Genomic DNA, 14,990 nt, shown 5'->3' on the forward strand with positions numbered 1-14,990 from the left:
TGTTTAGGTTACTTTAACATTTTAACGTTGCCATTTACTTTTAGATTGTTTTAACATAATAATAGGTATATCTTAGGATATATTATACGTTGGACAAGTACAAACATAATTAAATTTCTCTCAATTAAGAATGTGGCTACACATCTTTTTTTGAGATGCTTAGAAGAAATTCAAGGATGCGGTGAAGCACTTTGTCTCAAACCCTTTTAACAATTAACTTTTATTAATTCAAATCAAATGTGTAGGTAAAAAAATTATTAAGTGTGTTGCAAAGAAAACAATTATGTCTCTAAATATCAAGACCAAGAATGCGGTTACGCATCTAGGTTAACACCAAATAAAAAGTTCAACAATAAAAAAAAATTTTAAAAAAGGCAAACCATGGAATGTAGACACAAATTATCCAAAAATATATTAAGATAAGTATAAGTCAATAAAAGCGACCATGCTAGAACCACGGGACTCGAGGGATGCCTAATACCTTCCCCCGGTCAACAGAATTCCTTACCTGAATTTCTAGTTCGCAGACTAAAATAAAGAGTTATTTTCTTTTGATTAGGGATTCAATAAAAAAGGTGACCTGGAACACCATAACTCAATTCCAAGTGGCGACTCTGAAAAAATAAAATAATCCATATTCAATACCGTCACTTAAATTGGAAACACTCTACCGCTGGTTGCAAAAAGGGGTGTGACAGGCCTAGCCCTAGGCTAGATAAAAAAAATAATTAAAAATAATAATAATATAGAATATTAAAAATAACAAAAGTTCAAACTCAAAGTCTATTTAAAGTTATAAATATTAAAATTTAGAATCATCAAACGTGATATACTTAGTATTCATACTACTATAGTATCATCATAATCATCATTTAGCATTGGTGGACGTGTTCTCACCAAGTATAGAAGTTGCATCCATCGTGAAAATATCCAATCACTTGTTGCTATTCAAAACTGGTTGCATGATTTTTCTCAAAATGATAATATTTTTTTTGTGTAAAATATTATACGTAGTTCCTAAATTTAGTTATTTTATAATGTTTAACTAATTAATGTTGCATATAAACTGTAGATGAAAATGAAAATGTCTTGTCGATATTTATGCTAATATTTTAAAATTATACTTTAATTTTAAAAATTATAAAAAAAACATACTTTTAAAAAAAGTGGGCTAACCCAGCACGGTCCGCAGTCCACCTATTAGTGGGTTGGACTGGCTGTTTATTGGCCCACAAAACAAATAGGTCAGCCCGACTTAGCCCGTTAAATTCCAAAGCCTATATAGGCTAAGCCCGAATGGGGTGGGTCAACCCATATTGACAACTCTAAGATAAATCAACTCACGAAAATAAAATGGAGAAACTAAGCAAATACCCCCATTAAAGCAAAATAATTACAAACATATACCCCTTTACATTCATACCCCACTAAATAATTACACTATATACCCCTAACTAATTTCGCTTAATTGATAAATCAGTGCCATAAATTGTATTGGTATCAATATCACTCATAGTCAATGATACTAGTATATATATACTCTTATAGTATCATTGACTAATGAGTAATTTCCGAACAAGAATCCTTAACGATACCAATACAATATATATATACATACTTTTATAATATCATTGACTAATGAGTAATTTCTGAACAAGAAACATTAATGATACCACAACAATATACATATAACTCTTGTAGTATCATTGATTAATGAGTAATTTTTGAACAAGAAACCTCAATGATACCACAACAATATACATATACTCTTATAGTATCATTGACTAATGAGTAATTTCAGAATAAGAAATCTTAATGATACCACAACAATATACATATATTTTTATAGTATCATTGACTAATGAGTAATTTATGAACAAGAAATCTTAATGATACCATAACAATATACATATACTCTTATAGTATCATTGACTAATGAGTTATTTTTGAACAAGAAACATTAATGATATCACAAGTATATACATATACTCTTATAGTATCATTAACTAATGAGTAATTTCTGAATAAGAAATCTTAATGATACCACAACAATATACATACATTTTTATAGTATCATTGACTAATGAGTAATTCTAAATAAGAAATCTTAATGATACCATAACAATATACATATACTCTTATAGTATCATTGATTAATGAGTAATTTCGGAATTTCGGAACAAGAAACCTTAATGATACCAATACAGTATATATATACTTATTTAGTATCAGTTAAGCGAAATTATCAGTCTTAATGATACCAATGCAAAAATTATCAGCCTTAATGAATGTGGGGTATGTGTTGTATATTTTTTTTGAGAGAATGGGTACTTCTTGAATTACTTCGAATTATGATATGAACATGTAATTATTTTGAGTTTTATGGCCCATTTATATAGTTTTTCCTAAAATATAAGTCTAACTAAATATTAAAATGTGTTATTCCAAAAAAAGTTAAGTAAAAAGGGGAAAATATCATAAACGGCAGAGTTTGAACATTTTGGACAAAATATAGTTTTGGATAATAACATGATCCATCAGATATTTTAACTTATGCAGCGGATATGGCTGTTGTTGGCATTAGGCTTAAATTTTGTCATGAATGATGTATGCAGATAAAGAAAGCCAAAATAACAAAAAAAAAAAAACGAAAAGGAAAAAAGACAAACAAACATAACAACAATGTCTTTATTCTAGACTTCTTAACGTTACCTGATAAGTAAGCATTCTAATTTTAAAAATGTATATCTAGACACTTCAATTTGACACCAATCATAGACTAAATATGTCAACTCGTCCCTAATATGTTCAGTGGCAGAATCAGGATTTTCATAAAGGGGATTCAAAATCTGAAAAAATAGACACACGAAGTAGCCAAAGGGAGTTCGACATCTACTATATATACCTAAAACATTATTTTAATCATGTATAAATTATATAATTTTTCACCGAAGGGAATTCGGATGAACCCCCTAATAGTAAGGTGGCTCCGCCACTAAATATATTAATAAAAACACTTTTTCTTCTTATTAGGAGCGATTATTTATGAGAGATGGAGAGAGTAGGGTTCACAAGGACTAATAATTTTCCATTGATATTATTGATTGGGGCCTAACATAAGTAATAATTTATAAGAAAAGTCTAAGTCTCAAGTCTACTGATGTCTATTTTGATGCTAAACTAATAGGGTTCATGTCTCAACTAATAATGCTAGTCAATATCATTTAACTTTTTCTCTACCCATTTTAATTATTAAAGTTGTTATCAGGGGCGGCTGGCAAGGCTTGTAAAAAAGTCCTTTAGGGGGCCTCATTTTTTAGTTAATTAGGTAGGATTAAATTTTAAAAAAAATATTAGAACTAAGACAATAAATGAAAAGGCCTCATTTTTTAGTTAATTAGGAAAGATTAAATTTAAAAAAAATAAAAATTGTTAGAGCTAAGTCAATAAGTTTAAACGGCTAAATGAAGTGATAGTCATAGATATGACTATGACTTTTTAACTTTCCCATAAAAAGTTGAAAAGTTGTGTACTTTTTTTTTAACTTACAAGTTATCTTCTTTGTTTTACTTTATTTTTTTTTCTAATTTTATTTTTATATATTCTATCCTCCTCCCTTCTATTTCTTCTCACTTTCTCTTTTCTAATCTTACATCTCTCTCTTATTCAAAGCTAAAAAAATTTACTTGTTCTATTGATAATTTATATTTTAAATTTGGAGAAAACTATATTGCAGCAGCCCGATTCATTTTCGAAAATCAAGTCTTCATAGCTTTTGAATTTGGTAATATCATTCTAATTTCTAATATTATTTTTGTTTTGTGTCTTATGTTTATTATATTTTTTATTTGATATTGTAAATAGTGTTTAAAATATTTGTTAGATTTTAATATGTCAACTAAAAAATATGAATCCGGTCATTCAAAACTTAAAAGAAAAAGAAAAGTCGATAACTTGATAAAATCTCAAAAAGGTGCTCTTGATAAATTTTTGGAAAACAATGATAAAATTAAAACAAAAAAGGTAGGGGAATGCTCTTTAGAAGAACAAGTTACAAACTTAGTTGAAGTTGAGTTAGATAATGATATAAACCAAAAAGAAGAAGAAGGAGAGGAAATTAGTGAAAAGTCGTATGTAGATTCCCAAGAAAATCAAGAACTTATAAATGAATTAAATAATCATACTCCTAAAAATATCTATGATCCTAGTCAATGGAATATTGTTGATACAAAGTTAAGAGACTTTTTAGTAGAAAAGGACCAATTAGAATTACCGACACATGTTTTCCAAAGGATAAATTTTTAAGGCACTTTTCTATTACATATTATTTTCAAAAGTTGGCAAATGGAGAAAGACATGAAAGAAGATGGTTAGTTTATTCCAAAGATTTGAATAAGGTATTTTGTTTTTGTTGTAAGTTGTTTAATACGACATTTAATGCAACGAATAATAAGTTAGCTAATGAAGGTAGTAGAGATTGGAAAAATCTTACTACTAAGCTTAGAACCCATGAAACAACTAGCCAACATATTATTAATATGAGTTCATGGATTGATTTAGAATTTAGATTGCGTAATAATAAAACAATCGATAAAAACATTCAAGACCAAATTAATAGAGATAGAGAACATTGGAAAAATGTATTGTCAAGAATTATTTCCGTCATAAAAACTCTTGGAAGAAATAATTTGGCATTTAGGGGGAAAAATGAAAAAATCTATCAAGAAAATAACGGAAATTTCTTGAGTCTTATTGAAATGATTGCAGAATTTGATCCAATTATGCAAGAACATATTCGACGAATCAAACATGATGAAATTCATAATCATTATCTTGGACATAATATACAAAATGAATTAATAAATTTATTGGCAAGTGAAATTAAGAACAAGATTATTGAAAAAGTTATAAAAACAAAGTATTTCTCTATCATACTTGATTGCACGCCAGATACAAGTCATCAAGACCAAATGTCTTTTATAATACGGAGTGTAGATATTTCGACAACTCCAATAAATGTAACCGAATATTTCTTAGAATTCTTAAAAGTGGATGATACAAGTGGAAAAGGTCTTTTTGAAGTTATTTTAGATGAAATAAAATGTATTGGACTTGATATTGATAATTTAAGAGGACAAGGATATGATAATGGGTCTAATATGAAGGGAAAACACCAAGGAGTGCAAAAAAGACTTCTTGATATAAATCCTAGATCATTTTATACACCATGTGGTTGTCATAATCTAAATTTGGTACTTTGTGATATGGTTAATTCTTGTACGAAAGCTATTTCATTCTTTGGAGTGGTACAACGTATATATTCACTATTTTCTTCGTCTACTAAGCGGTGGAAAATTTTAAAAGATAGTGTACCTAGTTTAACTCTTAAATCATTGTCACAAACACGGTGGAAAAGTCGTATTGAAAGTGTTAAAGCAATAAGATTTCAAACTCCACAAATAAGAGATGCTTTATTTAAATTAGAAGAAGTTAGTGATGATCCAAAAATTAAAAGTGAAGCTAATTGTTTAGCAATTTTTGAGCTTGAAAATTTTGAATTTTTATTGGGTATGACTATTTGGTATGATGTACTATTTGCTGTAAATTCAATTAGTAAAAGTTTACAATCAAAAGATATGCATATTGATGTCGCTATAGATCAATTAAGAGGTTTAGTTTCTTTTTTTAAAACATATAGAGAAGAAGGATTTACAAGTGCTATGATTTCGGCTAAGGAAATTGCATTAGAGATGAATATTGAGCCTGTATTTCGTAAAAAACGTGTAATTTATAGAAAAAAACAATTTGATGAGAATGTTGATAATGAAATCACAAGATCTCTTGAAGAATCATTTAGAGTTGATTACTTCTTATACATAGTAGACCAAGCCATCTTTTCACTTCAAAATAGATTTGAACAATTTGAAGTATATGAAAATACTTTTGGTTTTCTATTTAGTGGGAAAAACTTGAGATCATTAGATGATGAGAATTTAAAAAAATATTGTCTCAATCTTGAATGTTCCTTAAAACATAATACTCACTCCGATATTGACAGTTTAGACTTATTTTCTGAATTAAAAGTGTTAAGGGAAATCATAAAAGTAGAAGACAGTACTCTAATTGAGATACTCAATCAAATAAAAAGACTTGATTCTTTTCCAAATGCTTACATTGCTTATAGAATAATGTTAACAATTCCCGTAACAGTCGCCTCAGCCGAAAGAAGTTTTTCAAAATTAAAAATAATAAAATCTTATTTAAGATCGACAATGTCTCAAGAAAGATTAAGTGGTTTGGCTATATTATCGATTGAAAAGGAATTATTAGAGGAGATTGACTACACAAAAATTATTAACAACTTTGCATCTCAAAAAGCTAGAAAAATAGATTTAAAATAAAAACATTTATAATTTTTTTTTAAGGCCTCTAGTTTGATTTTAGCCTTAGGCCACCAATGGGTTTGAGCCGCCCCTGGTTGTTATAATAGTTTTCCACACATAAAGCAAATCTTGTCGGTTGTGGACTTTTCATAGTACATTGAATTCCCAATCAGAAAATTTCGTATTTATTACTCCTTCCGTCTCATTTTATGTGAAGTAGTTTGATTCAGCACGAAATTTAAGAAAGAAAGGAAGACTTTTAAAACTTGTGGTCCAAAATGAATGATAAAAATTTGCCGATTCCATTTTGCTGGCTGTAATCCACCTCTCGTGTATCATTTGATTCACATAACATGCAAAGATTATAATTTATAAGGATATCCATTGTAATCCATTCATCCCATGTAACTTTCACACAAGTTAGTCAAGAAGGAAATTGGATATGTTGCTTCTCTTCCTAGTAGCTATACCTTTCATTGTAATTTTCCTTGTAAAACTTGGATACACAAATAATCATCCACCAGGTCCCCCTAGGCTTCCACTTGTTGGAAACTTGTATCAACTAAATCAAGAATCCCCTCATAAATACCTACGGCAACTTTCAAAGAAATATGGTCCCTTAATGTTCATGAAACTTGGTTTTTCCCAACTAGTTGTTATTTCATCTTCAAGAATTGCTAAAGAAGTTCTAAAAACTCATGACTTCGCATTTTCTAGTAGACCATCTTATCTTGGCCAAAGAAAGTTATCATACAATGGTTTGGATGTCGCCTTTTCGCCTTACAACAATTATTGGAGAGAGATGAAAAAGATTTGTACCTTACATCTCTTTAGTCCCAAAAAGGTACAATCTTTCCGTCCAATTCGTGAAGATGAAGTATCCAGGATGATCAATCGCGTAACAGAACTTGCATCATCGTCAAAATTGGTTAATCTAAGTGAGATTATGTCATCTCTATCGAGCAACATATCGTGTATTGTTGGATTTGGTAAGAGATATGATGAGAAAGGCTATGAAAGTAAGAGGTTTAGCAAACTTTTATGTGAAGCTCAAGCTATGATCGGAGGTTCCTTTCTCTCTGATCACTTCCCAATTTTCGGACGTTGGATTGATTGTATAGTCACAAGAAAGGCTACTCGACTCGAAAAGATTTACAATGAGTTAGACTTGTTTTATCAAGAACTCATTGATGAACACCTTAGCTCAACTAGACCAAAATCAATGGATGGTGATATTGTTGATATGTTAATTGTCTTAAAAGATCAAAATTTATCATCGTCGTCTTTGAATCTCACTTGGGATCGTATCAAAGCTGTGCTAATGGTTTTCTCACTTCTCTATTTGAGCTAGTTATGAGAATTAATCAGAACATTTGATCATATCTAGTATACAGAGTTTAACTAAATGTGTCGCGATTTTTGCTTTTTTCAGGACATATTTATTGCTGGAACGGACACGAATGCTGCTGCATTAGTGTGGGCAATGACAGCTTGATGAAGGAGGGGGGAAGCGCGATGAGGAAATTACAAGAAGGTATAAGAGCATTGGTCGGGAAAAAAGGAAGAGTAGACGAAGATGATATCCAAAATCTCCCCTATCTCAGGGCAGTTATAAAGGAGACATTGAGATTGTACCCACCCACTCCACTAATACCAAGAGAAACAATCGAAAAATGCAGCATAGATGGATATGAAATCAAACAGAATACTCCAGTTTCTATCAACGCGTGGGCAATAGGTAGAGATCCTGAATGTTGGGAAAATCCATACGAGTTTATTCCTGAGAGATTTTGTAATGTAAACAACAATGATAGCATCGACTACAAGTCAGGGGAATTTGAAATGATTCCGTTTGGAGGTGGTAGGAGAGGGTGTCCCGGGATTTCACTAGGAGTAGCAACAGTGGAGCTCGCGCTCGCCAATCTTCTCTATGCATTTGATTGGGAATTGCCTTATGGGATGGTAAAAGAAGATATTGATATCGATACTTTGCCAGGTATGACCATGCACAAGAAGAATCCTCTATGTCTGGTGGCAAAAACCTATTACAATAATAGTTAATATAGTCATGCTTCTCTATAACAGGGTGATTTGTTTGAATATTTTTCGATTTCTATAGGAAGATGTTGTGATAGGAGAACATATAATAAAATATTGTCAGTCTCACAGACGATGGTTGTTATAGAAAATGTGACTGTAGCTATCCTCTTTATGTCAGTACATTAGAATAATTAGTGCACTTTCTATTTAGTACTTTGTAAAGAATAAATATTGTTCTATTGTGTAACCTCTTGTTTATATAGTAGTAGTTTTGTTGGTATCATGGTTGCAGCACTTGTTGTGTTCTGTTTGTGATTTGTTTTTGTGTGTTAGTATCTCTTATCATAGATAAAGTATGGGTTCTAAATTCTAGGACAACGACATCAAATTTTAGTAACTGGGTTTTGAATTTGACTTTTGTACATATTTAGTAAGTTTGAATTAAAGTTGTTGAGTTCGGCTGTGTTGAATTCTAGTTTCACCCTAAAATGTACGTACACAAAAGGTGATTTAAGAATATGTCTCATGTTTTTTCACTACTTTGGATGTAAACTTTATCTCTGTAGTATTGTATTCTTCCTCTCTAAAATAAAGGAAAAGACTCAAATATATTATCGAATTTTAAAAAAAGACTCATTTATATCATTCTTTAAAAGTTTGGTTGATTCATACCATTTTCATTTAAGAAAAGTCTCATATACCCATGCTATTATTTGTTAATATAACGTGACTTTAAGATTCGTCATTTGCACATTCCTAATTTAGGTCATATTTTACACATGTTGGTGTGGTAATTTCCCAAATTCAAAGGGAGGTAAAGGAAAGAGAAGTGTCACGTCCTTAGTCTTTCACTAAGCTTACGTGCGACACTTGACACTTAACTTACGATCTTGTTATATCAAATCTGCCTAAAACTCTAGGAATTGCTAAGAGAATGGAAGAAAGAGCACAAGAGAATTGATAGGAAATATAGTATTGTAGAGAACTTGTTGATTTTTGCTTGATGATTTTACAAATGGTTGTCCATCTATTTATACTACTATCTTTGCGGCTAATATATAAATAATAATTGTTAGGTAAGTCCCTACATATTTACAATTAAGTCTCTCTAGAATACTCTATAATTCTATAATCTTCCAAAGGCCTTCTATGTAATTATATAATCTTCTAAGGAAATTATCTATTTTTCTCTAAATTATTCCACTAAGGCTAGTCTTCTTTCCTATGTAAGCTTCCACATAGGCAACTTTATGCCACATGGCACCTATGTGGCGTGATGACGTGGTGAGTTATCAGAGAAGGCTATCATAAATGTATAAAAAAAAAAAGTAACTAGTTGATTGTCAATTAGAGTCTGTTTGGCATTGCTGTTGAGAGGTTAAAAAATTTTTTTTTTTTTGAGAATAAAACAGTTTTCCTTAAAACTGCTTTCAAATAGAAGCAGAAACAATTTTTCTACGGTTGAAAAGAAGCTAAAAGATTCCTCTTTTTAGAAAAAAGTAGAACTAGAAAATTATTATTTTGAAGACTAAATATTCACATATACATATTTACCAATATGTTCCTTATTAACTAATTAACATATATCATAAGTTAAGTTTATATATTATTATTTATTACTTATTTTATAATTTATGTATTATTTTATGTATTGGAAAGATAATCTGAACTTCATAAGGATTAGATTTTATGATGTTATTTTTGTCTTTTATTCAAGTTATTATCCTAAGAATATTAATTTTACATTTTATCCATTTTAAATTATTAGATGTTAATTTGATTAAAATTTTGTAATCGATATTTAAAATAGTCTTTCTCTATAAAATAATTTTAATATTAAAAATATATTGATACTTGTCTTTTTTCATAATTTAACTCTCAAAAGCATTTTTTAATAAAATTAGATAAATACAATTTACTTATTAAAAACACTTTTCAAATAAATTAGTCAAATTTTTAAAAGCACTTTCCAAAAACACTATTTTTAAAAATAAGTAATTTTATAACAACAATATTAAACAGGTGCTTAACACAACACCTGGGATGTTGAAAGAATATGAATAACTGATGTATAGTTTTGCTTTGTTTAGAGGCATGAGTGACTAGCACCATTCTGGAAGTGTTTGACAAATATAAAAAAAAAAAATTAAAATAAGTAAAATAAATGAATTAAAATAAATTAGGAAGTGTTTGACAAGATAAAAAATAACTTAAAATAATTTAAAATAAGTTAAAAATAAAAAATAGATCCAAACGAGCTCTCTGAAGGTGTACACTTTAGGTGTACTGTTCTTCGATTGGTATGACGTACGACAATATTTTATAGTTTATTGTAAAATAAAAATTCATAGAATATATAATAAATCCATAAAATGAATTAAGGGTGTGTTCGTATGGATGAAAATAATTTTTTTTTTATTTTTAGTTGGTCGAAAATTTTGAAAAATAAGTTCCTTACCTATGAAGGAAAACAGTTTTTAATAAAAGTTAGAAAAAATAAACTTCATAAATAATATTTTATATTGATTATTTCCTCTCCTGGCAAACAGATTGAACTCATATTCAACCCATCCCCCTTAATTCACATCCCCACCACCTTATTACCCTAAATATTTTTCTATATCATATATATAATATTTTTTAACTTAGACACCACAAAATAATAAATAAAAAACTTACTTATTTTTTAAAACATATTTCCTTCTTACCAAACACACCCTAAATCACTACTAGCCCAATAACATCAATTAGTGGCAATGGTATAATAATTCATATATACATTGGCAGCACTAGTAGCGTAAAGTGGTTCATCCGAATCTCTTTTATAACCTTATATTATAATATTATGGGGTCGTTTGATATGAGGGATAAGAATAAATAGTGATAGGATAAGAAAATAGTGATGGAATTAATTTTTTGTATCTTATTTGCTTGTCATGTTTGGGATAACTTATCCTACCATTTATATCATAATGATGGAATAAGTTATCTCATATACATGGTGGGATAAGTTATCACATGATAGCTAACCCTAGAATAGCTAATCCTGAAATAACTTGTTCCCAACCAAACGACCCCTATATATATTCAAACCTAGTGAATGTAAAATTATTCAAATCAATAACTTTTAGTAAAAATAAATAATGGAAAAACGTGTGCCAATTAGATAAAAGTTTAAGTTTTACATATTATTTGGATAAAAAAATATTTTAATTATTTTTATAAGTTGTTGTCATGAATTAAAATCTCAAAATTACTTACAAAATAAAATAAAATAATTTTTTTTTTTAAATCTCTTATTTATAAAAAAAAAAAAAAAATCTTATTTTGGTGCATACATTTGTCATGCAACCAAACACTCTTCACTTCTGATACTCCAAATCACTAGAATGATATGAAGACACGTATTTTTAAATTATAAAAAATTAAATAGATATTGTTTAGCACAAATATATCCTTAGTATCCATTACTTTAATCTAAATTTACCTTTTACTTTTTGGAAAAAAAAAATCGTTCTTGTTTATGCATTTTAATATAAAAATTAAAATATTAAGTACACTTGTTAGTGGGCGTCTGATATACCCATCAACTTTGTTATTTGGAGTTGATATGCCCCTCGTTATGAAAGTGACTCATATATATCCTTACCGTTATACAAATGACTATACCCCTACCGTTACAAAATGAGCCCACATATACCCTTCATTTAACGGAAGTGAAAAAATTAGTTTTAAATTTATATTTTTTTACTTTTAATTTAAAAATGTTCATGTATTATATATGATCCTTCTAGCAAAATTCAATTTAAACTAATTTTTTTGTGGCTATATTATAATTTAGAACTATTTTTTTCGACTATATTGTTACTTTAGTTTTTGTACTTGAAAAAAAAATGGGTCATTCATAATAAATTTAACAAGAAAATTAGTGAAACATAAATAAATTTGACCATCAAAATAATAAATTTAAATTAGTATTGAAACAAAATAAGTTAAAAAATATGTGTGAGGAGGATTAAATATACCCATATGAGATTATATTTTATAAAAAAATAATAATTAAAAATTATTTTTTTTCACTTACATTAGAGAAAAACGCATATTTGAGCCATTTATATATCAGCAAGGGCATATATGAGTCACTTTCACAATAAAAAATATATCATCTCTAAATGATAAAATCAAGGGGTATATCAAGTCATTTTCCCTTATTTTAATTTAACTCTAATAACCACGCTTGATGGTCTTAGTAAGGGGTCACAACAACATATCGAAACAACACTCTAATTGTATATTCGAAAAAAATATAATTTCATTTAACAATTGAATTTGTTTTTTTTTTAAATAAACAATTGAATTTGTGAAAATAGGTTAGTGGGTTAATATCAATCAAGTCTATTTCCTTTATTTCTTAGGCTAAAATAGCAAGGTTGTGATTTCGTACAAGACATAATCTTCGAAAATAAGTGAAAATAGTACTTTCCTTGTTCTTAATTACTTGTCCATTTTTTCTTTTTTAGTTGTCCTTAATTACTTGTTCATTTTGACAAATCAAGAAAGAATATTTTTTTTTAAACTCACTATGTTAATAATTGTTTTCTTAATAAGTGTGTCAATTTAAAAGTAGACAAGTAATTAGGAATAGAGTCGGTACAAGTGAGGAGGATCTTAGGCCTCTTTTATGAAAAATACTAAAACATGAAAGAACAAGATAACAACTAAAAGCTTCTTGAGATTTTCTCTCATGTCATTCTTTTTTTTTTTTTTGCAAAGCCTTTATAGCTAGGTGTAAAAAAAATGAATTGTGACCTCAATGTGAAACACAATACACTTGGGTATTGAAAAAACTATCTCATAAAATTATGCATTTAATGTTCTGCTTGAATCAAATTGAAATTTGTGAGTCAAGATTGATTGTTGGGCTTTCGAGACTCATTATAATTATTTGCTATGCCGATCTTCTCCGAGTCATTTCTCGAATGTTCGATTGTGAGTAAATCCCACTTAAAAAGATGTTCAAGACTTTTTTCAACATTTCTAGGAGAGTTTTTTTATTCTCCCCAAATCATTTATAATTTGATCTTACTACCTGTCATAATGTAATTCATTCTTTCCACTAGATCTGAATTTGTCCAGTATATTTTTATTTTAATAAAAAATCTATCAACAAACTAATTTAATGATTGACAAGTGAAAATGCAAATATGCTCTTCATTAATAGTTTAATATATTTTTGATTTATACATATTTAACATTTATTTTCTTCCAATATCTTTAACAGTGCCAAAAGTTCAAAATACCTCCTACAAAAATTATTCTTGCAAACCACCCGAGTTTAATACTTTAATTAGTTGGGTTAATTATATTCAAATAAAATGATATATATATATATATATATATATATATATATATATAACATTTTTAGAAAAATGACCTTCGCTTTAATTTTTTTTTTGGTTATTTGGATCCATTGAACATAAAGTATGGGCATAAATTAGTTTTGTAAATAAGAGTTGCCATATTAATAAGTCAGAGTGAACTTGCTCAATTAATTATAAAATTTATCTCTACCTTAATATTCAACCCTTATGATATTCTATGTTAACAATATATAGTTCAAATATTGTTTTGCAAATGACATTTTATGTTAATTGTGTTTCTTTTCCTCTCCAGCATATTAAATCTTATTCAATGCTCCTTATTTTTATCTTCGGCTCCGTTTATCTCATTTTCAACCTGGGACACTTCTGCCCTTCCCTAAACTTCTCATTTATCTAAATTATATATATAAATATGTTTACAATACTATTTTTTTTAACTTATTGAACACAAAAAAATATATTTAAAAATTATTGTTTACTTATTTTTTAAAAAAATTGAAGAAACATTTTCATTTACACCCTAAGAAGATATTTTTTTCCCTCGTGCTTCCTTCATACCACAAAATGAAATTATTATTATTATCATTATCATTATTATTATTATTATTATTATTATTATTATTATTATTATTATTATTATTTTGTGAGTGTCAAGATTACTTTCCTCCTTTCCCATCCATCTTTATCTTCCCATAATAATTCAATTCATTTAAAAACGATTGATGGGCACATCTCAATTCTTCTCCTTCATTCAAAACAAAGTTTCCCTTGAGATATTTTTATGCTCTCGATTTTCTACTTCTCAGGTCCTCACTCTCACACAAGACATGTAAGCCACTAATTATGATTATTACCACTTAATATTTTTTATTCGAATTCACTATTTGAAGTTTTTGAATTTTTATAGTAATTTAAAATTAATTTATAAAGATAACTGAATTCACGATCAAATATTTATAAATAAATTTTTTAATAGTAGTTTTTCTCCATGTCATATTTGTTGCTTTAATATTGATTAAAAAATATTTTAAATTGATTAGTCAAATTCAAACGGTTGATCTCGAAATCAAAATATGCAAATTTTGAAAATTTAATTGAACAAGTTACAAGTCCATGAAAATATCTTGATATTTATGGTGAGACACAACCACAAATTTTTGTTCTATGTTAAAGGGAGGTGTATATG

At 28.3% G+C, this 14,990-nt stretch overlaps 1 pseudogene across 1 annotated transcript; it reads left to right on the forward strand.

Moving 5' to 3' along the window:
- The first annotated feature begins 6,709 nt into the window (after positions 1 to 6,709).
- LOC125864047 (5-OH-xanthotoxin synthase-like) lies at positions 6,710 to 8,703 on the forward strand (annotated as a pseudogene). Its single transcript, XR_007446215.1, has 2 exons — positions 6,710 to 7,707; positions 7,816 to 8,703. The product of XR_007446215.1 is annotated as a 5-OH-xanthotoxin synthase-like (transcript).
- The last annotated feature ends 6,287 nt before the right edge of the window (positions 8,704 to 14,990 follow it).

This window comes from Solanum stenotomum, chromosome 1 (assembly GCF_019186545.1).
Source record: "Solanum stenotomum isolate F172 chromosome 1, ASM1918654v1, whole genome shotgun sequence".
Classification (NCBI taxonomy): Eukaryota; Viridiplantae; Streptophyta; class Magnoliopsida; order Solanales; family Solanaceae; genus Solanum; species Solanum stenotomum.